The sequence below is a fragment of the Heterodontus francisci genome, chromosome 10 (genome assembly GCF_036365525.1).
Source record: "Heterodontus francisci isolate sHetFra1 chromosome 10, sHetFra1.hap1, whole genome shotgun sequence".
NCBI lineage: Eukaryota > Metazoa > Chordata > Chondrichthyes > Heterodontiformes > Heterodontidae > Heterodontus > Heterodontus francisci.
In genome coordinates, this window is record NC_090380.1 from 25,824,512 (window position 1) to 25,839,935 (window position 15,424).

Below are 15,424 nucleotides of genomic sequence, written 5' to 3' on the forward strand. Positions count from 1 at the left end.
GTCTTTAATTTTCTTTGCTGTTTGCAGTCTAGGTCTTCTTTGATGTTCCTGGCTTCTTCAGACTGTGTCTTAGAGAGAGATGTGCAGCTTCAGGCAGCTGGGCTAATCTGAACCAAAGGCAGCTGTGTATTGGAAACAGGCTGTACCCTCAAACTGTTACAGTTCCCAGTCCAGGCAGGTTGGATAGGGATTTCCTGGGTCCTAAAACTAGACCCTTTTCAAGTTGCTGTCCCACCTGACATCTCTCCTCCATTTTGACAATTGAAACATAGAAGTCAAAACTTAAACATGATGTATAAAATGGCAGTTGTCATTAATACTCAGATGCACAAACACAATTTACGGGGGGTGGGGGGGGGGGTTCTCATCTATTCATGACAGTGGCCAATTAACAGGCTCTCTCCACACTTGCCATCCAATTAAGGATGGCAGGCGGGTTCCCAAGGCCTAATAGACTGGCCTGCAGCACAAGATGGACGGCAGCCCCAACGGGAGAGGTGGGTACTGCCGAGGCAGGTAGGGGAGCTCGAGGGCACCTCAAGATGGAGGCACTCTCAGAAGGGTGCTTAGATTTTAAAAATCAGGAAGGTCCACAGCTCCTCGAACCGTCAGTGTGGAGCAGAAACCCCACCACTGGAATGGTTACAACCGAGGCCGTGGCCTTTTCATTCTTGCAGCTCATTCATTGGGCCAGTGAGAGGAGGCACCAATGGCCCTCTGGTCTACCCCTGGGAGGCTGCCTCCAAGTTGCTGTTGGCGTCTGGACTTAGCAAGGAGGCCAGTCCGACATTGGTAAAATACTGTCAGCGTCTACCCTAAGTGGGGCCTTAATTGGTCTAATTGTCTACCTGCTGCTGGGCAGGTAGTCTCTGTCGCTTTGAGCCCTCTTCCAGCAAAAGTGTATGGAGGCGTGAACATGTCGGGCAGCCGAACCGACGAGCAACTTTTGAAATGTCCCCCACCTCCAAAGCCACCTCCACAAGGCTGGTAATATTCTGGTTAATGTTTCCAATACTTTATTGTTTCTATTCGATTATATTGTTCCCTGTTGGCTGCTTTAAAGTGGTGCGGATAATTCCAATGTCTTGATTTTTGTGCAACAAGTATATAATGTGCTGAGATTTCACATCCCCTCTGTATAGAGGAGACTGAACTTTGTTTTGAATTGTGTACAAAGTCACGATTTAAGTTTTATTGCTTTAAATGTGTATTTTGACCCTTCCATATATTGTGCCAATAAAAACATTTCAAGAAGCCAATGTCTGCCATTTTAATTATTACCATAGGATTAATAAAGGTGGTTAAAATTGAATTTTTAGTTAGGAAAGATAGTAACATATGTCTTTTTTTCTGTTGATATGGTCAGTTATTTCACACATCGGGAGATGGCTCCCGATTTTTATTAGGGCTACTGATGGAAAAATATGGGGACTGCAAGTAATTTTAATGGCAATTTGCCTCTATTGCAGAGAATGAAAGTCCAGGCTTTAAGACAAATTTAGGTGGTACTGAAGCCAGTTTGCATATTCTGATAGAGGGTCAACATGGCAATGAGTGTTTTCTGCCTGTTGACTAACAGCATCAACCTAAAGATATAGACAGTTAATTTGAGTCACACTGCACATTCCAAATAGTCAAATGATGTTCATTTGTCACATTTTCAGCAGTCACATCGCCAACAAACATAACAATATGAAGAGTCCTAAAACATTAATCTATTTCTCTCTCCACAAAATGCTGCCAGACCTGCTGAATATTTCCAACATTTTCTGTTTTGACAGGATTACATATTTTTGGCCACTAACAGCTATTTGGTTTTGCTGGAGAAGCAGAAAGATAAGGAAATGCAGGATCATAAGAAAAAAGGCCTTGCTCAAAATAAAGGCCTGAAATGCAAAATTTGGACCGGCCAAATTTCCAGAGAGGTATTGAGTGAAGTATGTATGATGCTGGCAACTGATTTAAAACTATCCTTAGAGAATGTTTTGCCTGAGTCTGTGAAAGTGATGAAAGCCATTGGCTCATTAATCCTCTCTTTACCACATAGGGAGTGCTGCACTGTCAGAGATGTCGCCTTTCAGATTAGATGTTAAACCAAAATCCCTTCTGTCTCTCAATGATGTAAAAGATCCCATGCATTGCTTCGAAGAAGAGCAGAGATGTTCTCCTTGGTCTCCTGGCCAATAATTATCCCTCAACCAACATCACCGAAATAAATTATCTGGTCATTATTACATTGCTGTTTGTGGGAGCTTGCTGTGCATATGTTGACTGTCTCATTTCCTGTATTGCAATAGTGACTATACTTCAAAGTATTTCATTGGCTGTTAAGGACTTTGGGATGTTCTGAGGATATGAAAATCACTATCTAAATGCAAGTCTTTCTTTATATCATTTCCTCTGGGTGGAATGTTAAAGAAAAATGATTTCACTGAGCTCGTTCTAAACTGACAATAGTTTAGAGAAATTGTTTTCTTTAATTTCACACGCAGACAGCAAAAGAACCTTCAGGCACAGGATAATGCATAGGTTTTACAAATGAGGCCTCCTTGCATGGAACTTCATCAATAATAGGACGGATCAAGAACTGGAGGCCGGCACACCATATCCTATTTTTCAACCATTCATATTAAATGAAAAAGAAGAAAAATAAATACTGCCATTTATATAGAACTTTTCACAACCAAACGATGTCCCAAAGCGTTTAACAACCAAAGAAGTATTTTTGAAGTGTCATTGTTGTAATGTTCTTTATTTTTTTTTATTTGTTTTTCATAGGATGTGGGCATCACTGGCAGTGCCAGCGTTTGTTGCCCATCCCTAATTGCCCTTGAGCAGGTGGTGGTGAGCTGCCTTCTTGAACTGCTGCAGTCCATCTGCTGCGGGTACACCCACAGTGCTGTTAGGGAGGGATTTCCAGGATTTTCATTCAGCAACAGTGAAGGAACAGCGATATATTTCCAAGTCAGGACGCTGTGTGGCTTGCCATGCGTCTGCTGCCCTTGACCGTCTAGGTGGAAGAGTTCGCTGGTTTGGAAGATGCTGTTGAAGGAGGCATGCTGAGTTGCTGCAATGCATCTTAGATGGTACACACTGCTGTCACTGTGTGTCAGTGGTGGACAGAGTGATTGTTGAAGATGGTGGATGGGGTGCCCATCAAGTGGACTGCTTTGTTCTGGATGGTTTCTGTTGTAGGATGACCTTAAGAAGCTGTCAGTGAAGGTCTCTGGAGGAAGTGATGTCATGTCACTTGTGGGTGTAACCTGACAGAGTGAGATGTGTTTAGATGTGCCTCCTGCAGTAACTGTTTGTATATATATGTTCTAGTTTAAAGTATAATAAAAACCCACGTTTTCTTTGGATATTACTTGTAGTCCTGTGAATCTTACAATAGTTCACATATGAAAGGAACAAGTAATATTAAATGGTAACAGTGGTGAGTTATATATTTTCTGAAGACCACCAAATATTACATCATGGCAATGTTTGATTTTTTTCTGAAGAACACATCAAGAGGAAACAAAGAACAGCCGATCCCCAGCTGGATTGGATGAAGATTCAGGCAGAGAGCAGAGACAGGACTTCGGGAGGTATTGAAAGTCTGTGAGTACAGTTGGTAATTTGCTAGGAAGTCGGAGCTTTCAACTAATCTGGCAATGCATCAAAAATTTTGAAAAAAAGTAGCTGAAACCATAACTTTTTTAGGTGTCCCTTTTTTTTGCTTCATGGGTGGGGCTAAGCTGAAAAGAGAGGGAAGAACTCAACAGCACTACTGGATGTCCGCAGCACAGTGGAAAAAGGCTGGTTGTGGCAGCTGCTGGTAAAGCAAACTGATGAGAAAAAAAACTGTCTCACAGTTAAAAGAACAGTGATTCATGACAATGCAGAGTATGCGCAGAGTGATCATGGACATCACCTGTACGTGCGAACATTTTCCAGCTTGCCAATATGAATGCTCGTATGCCCGCACTGACGTCACCACGCAATGACGTCATCACCTCTCAATAACCGTGATCGCTGGCTCCATTCCCCCTAACAATATCCTGCTCTCTCCCACCATCCTCAGCCACTCGTTCCCTCCCTCGGCCACTCACTTTCCGCCTCGCTGCTGCCTTCCCTCAGCCACTTGCTCCCATCCTCGCCACTTCGCCTCTTGACCACTCCCTCCTGGCCTCGTGGCTTCCCCCTCCTTAGCCATTTGCTCCCGCCCTCGCTCCTTCACCCACTCATCCGCTTGCTCCCAGTCTCGTCGCTTTTTCCCTCGATCGATTGCTCCCCGCTGTGCCACCTGAAGAAGCGGCAGAGAGCATGGAATGAGCCGGCTAAGCAGGAAAGCGGGGAGCAAGCGACCGAGGGGTGACGTTGCGATGCAAGAGTGAGTCATCGAGAGAAGGGAAGCAGCAAGGCCTGGAGTGAGCAGCTAGGGGCCGGGGGAAGTGAGGAGAGAGTGGCTGAGTGAAGGCAGCAGCGAGGCGGGGAGCGAGCAGCAAGCAGATGAGCGCGCAGGAAACGGCCAAGAGAAGCATGATGGCAGGAGGGAGCAGGGTACTGTTGGGGGTGGGATGGAGGCGGCGATCACAGCCATTGAGGAGATTTGGGTTTAATTTGTTTTTTGGACAAAATGAGCAGTGCCATCTTTATTACTGGCAGCTGCCTGAAAGTCACAGATAGTGATGTTTCAGTGGATGAGACTGCATTTGCCCATGTGCCAGTACTGCACCACCTCGTGGTTGTGTTGTCAGCAAACGCAGCCTAAAAAATACGAGCTGTGCAAAGAGAAAGCAGCTGTAGTCTCCCACTTTTAAAGGGGCAGGCCTGCAGAAAACAAATCTGTCTAAACAAGAAAAAAAAAAGCATGCCTGTGAAAAGGAAGACCTGTAAAAAGTCCTATATTTATTTTTTTTTTAAATCAGGATCATTAAGACAATGGCTTTCACATATCCAGATATTGATTGGAAGGCGTCGGACATAGTGTAAATTCCTGCTCGGGTATGAAGTTGAAACCCAACCCAGGCCTGACCTAACCACATCCAACCCGAACCCAGCCCAGGCCCGAGTCCTTTGATTTTTTTCCCGCGCCCGACCCGACCCGACTACCGTAATAAAGTTAATAATATCAAACAGGTTATTATGCTCTACCTTGTCCAAATGTTGTGATCCTCCGTTCCAGCAGCACATTTCCTGCCTTGACATCCCGGCTGAATGTTCAAATTTTGAAGATTACTTCCCTCCCTAAGCAAGGCAGCACTGTGTCCATGTCCAGCCCAACCTGACCCGAGCCCAAATGCCGGACCTGGAAGAAAGACCCGATCCGAACCCGACACGCATGTCGTCGGGTCTGGTCAGGTTCGGGTCGAGTAGCCATGCTTTAACATAGCGTCAGAATATAAACTGTTTCACCAATGGATGGAACTGTGTTTCCTGGATCAAGAAGTGAGCATAGGAACATAGGAGCAGGAGTAGGCCATTCAACCCATCAAGCCTGCCCCGCCATTCAATAAAATCATGGCTGATCATCCACTTCAATACTTTTTTCCCACACTATCTTCATATCCCCTTATGTCACTGGTAATTAGAAATCTGTCAGTCTCTGCTTTAAACATACTCAATGACTGAGCTTCCACAGCCCTCTGGGATAGGGAATTCCAAAGATTCACAACCCTCTGAGTAAAGAAATTTCTCCTCATCTCTGTCCTAAGTGGCTTCCCCCTTATTTTGAAATTGTTTCCCCTGGTTCTAGACTCCCCAACCAGAGGAAACATCTTACCTGCATCAACCCTGTCTATCCCTTTAAGTATTTTGTAGGTTTCAATGAGATCACCTCTCTTCTTCAAAACTCTAGAGAATACAGGCCCAGTTCCCCAATCTCTCTTCATAGCGAACCAGAGAAACGAGCTCTCAGAATCAAAATTGAACTGGGCAATGAGAGCCTGCACTGAATCAATACATCAGATTGTCAGCTGAAGATCAAGCTATGGACATTCCGAGAGCAGCAACTCAAGGCGAAGGTCAATTTCCAAGTACATAGGCTTGAGTTTATGACCTACTGGCAAAGGCAAGATGAGTCCATTGACCAGTTTGTTGCAAGGTGCTGAGACAAAGCTCAGGAATGCGACTTTGCAGATATTGAATTGTCAGAACGGATTATAGAGCTAGTAATTGCATCTACCACACTAGAGGTCTTTCAAAAAGACCTGCTGAAAAAGAAGAAAGGACACACTATAGATGCACTACTCAATGATGGAAGGAAATTTGAAGCCATCATAGCTGGGCACCAATGCTTACAAGTGCTGGGGATGGCTACAACAATTGGGATGGTAACCAAGGCTCATGGTCTGCTAAGCCTTGTGGCAAATGTGGTCTTATTCACCCAATTCACAGTTGCCAAGCGTGACAGGACCAATGCAAAGCTTGTGCCTTGTGAGGACATTGGGCAAGGCAGTGCAAAAGGCCGAGCTCAGATAATGCACACAGGAATGGTGGTGCATCACATGCAGAGAGAACGTCTGCAAGACAGGATGGCAAATGTAACAAAAGGTTCACCAACACACAACAAAAGCCCAAGCAGGTACATCAGATCAGCAGAGAGACAGATTGTCAGGAGGACACGAATGAAGAATGCACTCGTGCGAATAGTGAGTAAGTGTTTCACAGAGTTAATTTGGATCAACGTGTCAATGCTATTACACAATCAGAGGCATTTGCCATGATCGGGATGTCCACAGAAGAGTGGCGAACATAAGCTCAGAGTGAAAATCAACACCTGAGCAAGTGCAAATATTCTACCCATTCGTATAATGAAGAACATGTACTTAAAGAAATGGGAACCTATGGTATCGACTACCACAGCTAGGCTGACTGCTTATAATGGTTCTCCAATCAAGTGCATTGAAAAGATAACCTTGTAGTGTAGCGATGGGAGCTCTGAATGGTTATCACTCATGCTTTATGTTATAGACAAACTGGAGCAGCTGTCACAAGATTTCCTGTATGCCAAGATTTACAAATTGTCACAATACGAGGTCAGCATCACACCAAATGTTTGCAACACAGAGTGCATTGAGTTGGTTAGAGACCTGAAACTACTTTATCCAGGCAGGTTTGATGCATGAGGGTGGATGCAGTTCCTACTATTGATGCATCAAGGAAGTGTCATGTTCACATTCAAGAGAAGCTTAAAGTGGAGCTGGATGAGATGGAGTGCATCCACCAAGTGCACCAGCATTCCGATTGGTGCAGCTCCATTACCTGCATGCTGAAGAAAGATGGCAATCTCAGGATTTGCTTAGACCCGCAACGAGTGAATTTCACCCACAAGAGAAGCCCACATAAAATTTTGACCCTGGAGGAGCTGAATCCTAATTTTACTGCTACGTATTTTACAAAACTCGATGCGAAGCATGGCTACTGGACTGTCCACTTAGCCAAGAAGCCCCAGCCACTCACAACTTTTAGTTTGCCATTCAGGAGATACTGTTTCTGTTTGGTCTGTGCGTCAGCCAAGCCATTTTCCAACAATACATGGACAGGATAATGGAAAACATCCCGGGTTGTATCTGTATAGCCGATGATATTGCGGTGATCGGCCGGGCCAATGACTGAAACTTGCATTAGCCATTGCTGGCTGCTCGCCGTGAGGACCTTGTGTTTAATAGCAAGGAGTCCAGGTCAATGTTGGGCACATCAGCTTCTTTGGGTCAATATATTCCGCTACAGGAATACACCCAGACCCAGATATGATCGAAGATGTCAGAGCCATGCCGACTCTTCAGGACCGGGAAGACCTTCAACGGTGTCTCGGGCTGTTCAATGTTTTGGCCCCGTACATCCCCAATTTCGCTGAGCGAGCAGCACCACTTAGGGAACTGCTGCAGAAAGATACCCCTTACTTGTAACAGGAAGACCAGCAGCAGGTGTTTAGGTCCTTAAAGTTAGTTCCGTCAAGCCAAGACAGCATGCTACAGTATTACAACCCAACCAAAGAGGCCACGCTCAAGTTCGATGCGTCCCAGATGCGATTAGGCACCTGCATCATACAGGAAGGGAAGCCAATCGCCTTTGTGTCAAAGAGTTTATCGCAAACCCAGTTCAATTACTCTACATCAAATGTGAAATCTTACCTCATATTTTTGGTATGTTACGTTTCACACCTGCCTGTTCGCCAAACATTTTACCATGGACACTGACCACAAGCTACTTGAAACCATATGGCACAAACTGCTCATGAGTGCTCCTCCGTGGTCGCAAAGACTTTTGGTGAAGGTTGTCCGATATAAACCGGGCAGCAAAATGGTCACATCGGACACTAGTGGCTGCTCCCAGTCCACTTTGGCCAGATTCTGTTTCATCATATTGAAATCAGTCTTCCCCCAATTCAATACCTTTATTTCTGGATCATCTTTGTCCTTTTCCATAACTACCTTAAATCTTACAGAGTTATGGTCACTATCCCCGAAATGCTCCCCCACTGACACTTCTACCACTTGACTGGCTTCATTCCCTAGGATTAGGTCCAGTACTGCCCCTTCTCTTGTAGGATTTTCTACATACTGGCTCAAAAGGCTCTCCTGTATGCATTTTAAGAATTCCACCCCTTTTAAGCCTTTTGCACTAAGACTATCCCAGTTAATATTGGGGAAGTTGAAATCCCCTACTATTATTACCCTATTATTTTTACACCTCTCAGAGATTTGCCTACATATCTGCTCCTCTATCTCTTCCTGACTGTTTGGAGGCCTGTAGTACACACACGAGTCGATCTGTTGGCAGAAAAAAAGACAGAAGCGCAAGGGAAGAGCCAACTGTGTAAAAGCCCCGACAACCAATTTTATCTGCAGCGCCTGTAGAAGAGTCTGTCACTCTAGAATTGGCCTTTATAGCCACTCCAGGCACTGCTTCACAAACCACTGACCACTTCCAGGCGCTTACCCATTGTCTCTCGAGACAAGGAGACCAAAGAGGTACACACCCAGCCAAGTGATTGCCCCCTTTTTGTTTTTAAGTTCTACCCAAATGGCCTCATTTGAGGAACCTTCTAAGATGTCATCCCTCCTTACTGCAGTAATTGACTCCTTGATCAACAGTGCACTGCCACCTCCTCCTTTATCCCTTCCCCTGTCGCGCCTGAAGATTATATACCCTGGAATATTGAGCTGCCAGTCCTGTCCCTCCCTTAACAGAGATTGGGCTGGGCAATGGTGATTCACATCTTGTCGGGGTAAGAGACAGCACTACAACCCCCACCAAGAGCTTTGGAATCCACAAACGCAGAAGTAGTTAAACCAGCTGGTCACATGACTAACCGGCTGGTCCTGGCTTTTTGAACGAGACACAGGACAGTTCGAATTCAGACTGCAGAGTGCAACTGAACCTGGAACAAGACAACCTCTCTCCTGGCTGGATCTCTCTCGCTTTCCCATAAGCCTCCAGACCCACTGAAGACACATAAACCTCAGGAGAGAAAAGACTCCTACATTGAAACATGCCCTGGCCCCAACGAACAGAAAGGCTTACTGACAACCAAAGACTCAACATCAAACTCAAAGGACTGTAACTACCAGATATTGCCTCAAACTTTTCCCCTTTATTCCTTCTACTTTCTCTGTCTCTATCTGCGTGTGTGTTTATCACATATGCATGCTAGCATGGTCGCTTCGGGTATTCGTAGCAGTTCCCCGAATTAGAGTTTAAGATTAATAAACTTCCACCTTTCTTGTTTAAATCTAAGAAAACCTGTCTAATTGATTTCTTTGCCTTACAATTGGAAAGCGGTGAGCAAGGATTCACTGAGGGGGATCTAAAAACAGTGTTTCTAAAATTAAATCCTGCTATGGTTAAACCATGCAAAGGCTGAGAGGGAACCCCTAGACCCCTGTCTCACCTGGGAGTAACAGAAATTTGGGGGCTAGCATCCTGGATTTGTCCCACAGACAAATGAGGAAATTAGAAGTGGGAAGTCAAATTGTTCCCAATAAAAAGAGAAAGGATTTCAATACAGGTTTACTTGTGGTTGTGTGTTCTAGTATACTAATATGCCTGCGACTGTAGCCAGTAGCTCCCCAAGCCAGGGTGAAGTAACTTGGGATAAGTTAAAAGTCTATGGACGAGTTGAGGAAAATGGCTGAGCCATGTGGGATCACTGTCTGTGCCAAGGCTAGAAAGTCTGAACTCCTAAGGCTAGTGGCCAACCATTTTTCCCATGAATCTGAAGAAGCAGAAACAGGGTTAGAAATAGACTCTGACAGGGTACTGCTAGCAAAGACACAATTGGAGCAGAGGAAACTTGAATTAGAAGACAGGGAAAGAGAAAGTTGAGACAGGAGAGAGAGAAAGAAAGAGCCTTCCAGAAGGAATGTGAAGAAAAAGAGAGACAGAAGAGAGAGAAAGCAAGACAGGAGAAAGAAAAAGAGATATGGAAGAGAGAAAGAATCTTCTAGAAAGAATGCGGAGAGAGCTGAGATGACTTGAATTAACTAGGGGGCAACAGAGTAACCCCAGTGAAAGCATGGCCAAAATGGAGCAGCGTAATTCAGGGATGGGTACAGAATTGTTAAAACTTTCCCAACTGATCCCAAAATTCAATGAAGGAGATGTGGAAGCATTTTTTGTGACTTTTGAGAAACTGGTAAGGCAGTTAAAGTGGCCAGCTGAGGCTTGGACTCTCACGCTACAAAGCAAGCTAACCGGAAAAGCCCATGAGGTTTATTCCCTGTTGCCAGATGAGAGTTCATCAGATTATGAACTGACAAAAAAAGCTATCCTCGGGTTAGTACCGGAAGCCTATCGCAAAAGTTTAGAACCCTCAAGAAGCAAGCTTATCAAACTTACCTGGAGTTTGAGAGAAATAAGCAGCTGGCTTTTGACCAGTGGCTGAGGTCTCTTAAAGTACAGCTCAGCTATGAAAATCTCAGAGAAGTAATTTTGATCAAGGAATTTAAAAACTCTCTTCTACTCTCCATACAGACCCATGTAGAGGAACAGAAGGTTCATAAAGCCCAGCAAGCTGCAGTGCTGGCTGATGAGTTTGCTCTCATTTATAAGTCAGTTTCCCATGGGAAAACCTTTTCTAATCACCCCCACAAATCCAAAAAGGACAAAGGGTGGGAAGGTGATAGAAGCCCAAGCAGTCCTGGGAGAGAAAGAAAAGCAGGAGAAACAGGAGGCTGTCCTCCAGCCAAAAAGGTGCTGTAAGTAGGAGTGAGACCCAGACACCTGTGTGCTTCCATTGTAATAAAATAGGGCATTTAAGAGCTGACTTCTGGAAACTAAAGGGAAAACTGTAGGGTTAATCAGGGCACACCCGCTCAGTGACAGAGAAGGGACCTTGATGGAAAGTACAGCAGAACAAGCTGTGGCTTTAACAGCAGTAAGACTGAGACCAAGGAAGCTTACGGCTGTGGGTGTAGTTACACTGGGTGCACTTGGAATGTGACCTAGTTTCGGGACCTGTGACCACAGGGATTGTCCCTAGTTTGCCTGTGGACGGGGTTGACCTGCTCCTAGGTAATGATTTGGTGGGGACGAAGTTAGTAGCTTCCCCAGTCATGAAAGAGAGACCGCAGGAGGTCAGAGAGACAGGGCAGTGGCAAGAGACAGACCCCTGCAGTTTCCCTGAAGGTATAGTAAATGAGGCCATGATCAAACCAGTTCCCCCAGAGGAGACTGAATTGGCACTGCAGGCAGATGACCATGAGGTCTGTCTGTCTGAGACTTTGTTTGGAAAGTTAGAAGATCCAGGGAATGAATTAAATGGATTTTCCCTAGCCGAGGCTCAGCGAGCTGACCCAGTATTGTGAGAGTTAGCACAAGCTGTCCAGTCTGAAAGTGAAGCAGAGGGAGTCCCTGATTGCTACTATTTAAAGAATGAGGTACTGATGAGGAAATGAAGTTTTTCTCACAGACCTGAGAGTAAAGAGTGGACAGTGGTCACCAGTTAGTGGTGCCGCAGAGGTACCAGAGAGAAATATTAAGAATGGCCCATGAGATTACTGTGGCTGTACATGTCGGTATACGAAAAAACAAAGGCCAAATAAGACAGCAGTTTGACTGGCCGAAACTCCACAAAGATGTGGTAGAATACTGTAGGAGTTGCCACATGTGCCAGGTTGAGGGGAAACCCCAACCTACAGTGAAATCTGCACCCCTACATCCTGTATTGGTGTTTGGAGGACCCAATGAACTGTAACAGGACCCCTGCTGAGAACAAAAGGGGACAGACAGGCAGGCACAAGGCTGGCAACAGGTTAGAAAGGAAAGGGGAAAAAGGGACCAAGAGGGCAGGTTAAAGGAAGTCCGGGAGGAATCCCAAATGGAAACCCCTACTGTCCAGTCAGCCAACTGTGAAATATTTGAAAAGTTAGACCCCATATCCTCCTATGTAAATGCAGACACTAGAAGCACCCTACCAGAGTTGATAACAGCATTTACAGGAACCTGCTGAGGCAAAGAAAGTCCTCAAGAGGGCAGAGAAACCATGAGGGCGATGCCACAGGGGAATCTGGGCAAATACCTGCAAGCAGGAGTATCCCAGAGGACAAAGGGAAGATTAGCAAAGAATCCCCCACACCCCACAGTCAGGAGAAAAAGGGAACCAAACATCCCCTAAGGTGAAAAGCCCTTGCATGACTCATCAAAGCACTGAAAGAGAATTCAGAGTAGGACCACCCACTGCCGACACCCTTGAGCAGAACTCCCACTTAGGGCTAATTAAATCTAACCCTCTTCCTGCAGACCTCAACAAGAACAAAGGCCCCTTAGGCAGTCATGGAAATGTGCAAACTGAAAAACTTACCAAAAACCACAGGTTTATTGGGACGCCAAAAAGGGCAGTTTAAAACAGCACTGCTACCAAGAAAAGGCCGGCTGTAACAACTGTTAAGATTCTGAATGAACGAGAGATACATGTGTGTTTTCATGTACTTATCTTCTCTCTAGTCCCTTTTAATGAAATGCTCTTTTAAAAAAAATCACATTTCATTCCATTGGGCGTGGAGGTGTCATGAAGACCCCCACCTGCTAAGAGGCATATTAATTTTATCATATGAACATTAATTTTTAAACTGTTGCTGGAGTGAAGAAATTACTTGTTAAAAAGAGATCACCAAACTCTTGGCTGGAGGATATTTGCATACTAAGAGACAATGCTTGGACAGACAAAAGAATTGCTCACTGATTCAATTAACAGAGATTGGACTGGGCAATGGTGATCCACATCTTGTCGGGGTAAGAGACAGCACTACAATTCCCACTGAGAGCTTTGGAATCCACAAACGCAGGAGTGGTTAAACCAGCTGGTCACATGGCTAACCGGCTGGTCCAGGCTTTTTGAACTAGACACAGGACAGTTTGAATTCAGACTGCAGAGTGCAAATGAACCTGGAACAAGACAACCTCTCTCCTGGCTGGATCTCTCTCGCTTTCCCATAAGCCTCCGGACCCACTAAAGACACGTGAACCTCAAGAGAGAAAAGACTCCTACATTGAAACAAGTTAAAGTGTGCACTGGGCCCCAGTGATGAGCAAGACTTACCGGCAACCAAAGACTCCACATCAAACTCAAAGGACTGTAAATACAATCCATCTATTGCCTCAAACTTTTCTCCTTTGTTCTTTTCTACTTATTCTGTCTCCATCTCCTTGTGTGTTTATTACATATGCATGCTAGCATGATTGCATCACATACTCGTAGCCATTATCCAAATTAGAGTTTAAGACTAATAAAGTTCCACATTTCTTGTTTAAATCTAGGAAAACCTGTCTAATTGATTTCTTTGCTTTACAATTGGAAAGCGGTGAACAACGATTCACTGAGGGGGAGCTAAAACACGGTGTTTCTAAAATTAAATCCTGTTATGGTTAAACCAGGCAAAGGCTGAGAGGGAACCTCTAGATTGCTGTGTCACCTGGTCGTAACACTTGTCTGTGTTGAATTACTTCACCATTCAGAGGACAATAAGCCAGTGTTATCAAGGAAGATTTACAAAAGCCTCCTTTCATTCAGTTAAAAGAATCCCTCATCCTGATAAAATACTTTTCCATTCTCAGGATATGGGTGTTGATGGCAAGGCTTGCATTAATTGCCCATCCATAGTTGCCCTTGAGAAGATTGTGGTGCGCTTTCTTCTTGAACCACTCCAGTGCCTGCGGTGAAGGTGCTCCTACAATACTATTACGTGAGGAAGTTCCAGGATTGTGATCCAGCAATGATGAAAGATCAGTGATATATGTCCAAGTCAGGATGTAGTGTGGGAAGGATAAGGGGAACTTGGAGGTTCCCAGCATCAGTCTTTCTAGGTGGTGGAGGTTGCAGGTTTGGGAGGTTCTGGGGAAGATGCCTTGTTGAGTTATCAACATGAACATGTCCTGTTCCATTCATAATAAATGATCAGAGCTGACAGAGAAAGATATCATTCATAAGTGTGCCTCTGAAAAGGTCACCCATTTTCTGAAACTTCACTTACAAACATTCCTACCAATTCCACATACAAACAGCCACACCAATATTCAACTGACATGTCAATAAAAGGTTGCATGATAACTTATGGCATTGCCTGTGTCTATTTTATCAGCGGCATTTACAGTGGGTTGTCTCTGTTTAAACAGCATAGAGAGTAATTTGACAAAATGTTTCTATTTGTACCCTTCCTAATCCCTTTATGGGGAAAGGAACCACATCCAATTGGGATGTGCAATTTAGAGTGCCGTGATGGTGGGGACATCAATGGCATCTCCTGACGGTAATGTGCCACAAAGAGGGATTCTTAAGGCATCAATGTGCAAGACACAATGTCTTTGAGTTTGTGTGACCTGGCTCACACATCACAGTCAGGTTATGGAATACTCTCTTGGTTCCAATGGTCCAAACTTCAGCCTGCAGTGATTTGCAACGGTTGCAGCTGGGAACAGACCGAACATCTGTTCTACCAACACTTCCCTTACAATTGACTGCAACATCATTCAGCCACGAATGCAATGCTGCTTGGAGCACTGAGCACCCACCCACTAGTCCCCCCACCCACCACCCCCACTGCTTCCCCACCCCCCCTCCCAAGGTGACATAGGAGCAGTCAGAGTACTTTAAAATCATCTGAATGCCAGAATCACTGTTGATTTTATCCAGGTAAATGGTGAACCCTCTAAGGTGAGCTGTGGTGTAACACCTCAATGGTACAGCATGACAAATTCTTCAGAGACACAGACTTGTATCTTAAAGAGGGAGATATCTGTGATTTCCACCCTCTGACCTATCATACTGTGCACAGTACCAATAGCACTGAGTCGCTGACTGTTCCCATCGGTGGAAGGATCGAGAACCAGAGGACATCGATTTAGAGTGACTGGCAAAAAAACCAGAGGCAACGTGAGGAACAACATTTTACACAGATTCAATCGGGGCTTTCAACAGTGAATTGGATAAGCACCTGTA